This window comes from Mesitornis unicolor, unplaced genomic scaffold (genome assembly GCF_000695765.1).
Source record: "Mesitornis unicolor isolate BGI_N332 unplaced genomic scaffold, ASM69576v1 scaffold44348, whole genome shotgun sequence".
NCBI classification, from domain to species: Eukaryota; Metazoa; Chordata; class Aves; order Mesitornithiformes; family Mesitornithidae; genus Mesitornis; species Mesitornis unicolor.
The window spans coordinates 1-465 of record NW_010200600.1 but is presented as its reverse complement, the minus strand read 5'-3'; the positions used below and the strand labels follow the sequence as shown (position 1 = coordinate 465).

At 48.2% G+C, this 465-nt stretch overlaps 1 non-coding gene across 1 annotated transcript; it reads left to right on the top strand.

Moving 5' to 3' along the window:
* Positions 1-192: 192 nt before the first annotated feature.
* On the top strand, positions 193-299 carry TRNAL-CAA. The gene is made up of 2 exons: positions 193-230; positions 254-299. It is a non-coding gene; the product is annotated as a tRNA-Leu (tRNA).
* The last annotated feature ends 166 nt before the right edge of the window (positions 300-465 follow it).

Sequence of the window (465 nt, the reverse complement as noted above, 5' to 3'; positions counted from 1 at the left end):
TTTCCACCCAAGACCTTTACTTTTCCACCCATATATTCACCTTTAATTTTCAACCCAAAACTTTTAATTTCCAACCCATAGATTGACTTTTCCCACCCAAAACCTTTAATTTCCAACCCATATATTGACTTTTCCACCCGAAACTTTAATTTTCCACCCATATATTGACTTTTTCCGCCTTTAGTCCTCACCGTCAGGATGGCCGAGTGGTCTAAGGCGCCAGACTCAAGGCTCCGCCTTCCCGCGCTGAGGTTTCTGGTCTCCGTATGGAGGCGTGGGTTCAAATCCCACTCCTGACAAGTTCCTTTTTCAGCCCCATCCCTATTTTAAAACCTCATTTTCCTCCCCTTTTACTTCAATCCCCTTGCCCAAAATCACCCCAAGGCCCCGCGGTGACACCGCAAAATCGGATTCAATGCGGGTTTTCTCGCGCCGCGGAGCGGGAAAGGCGCGGAAAGCCTCGTT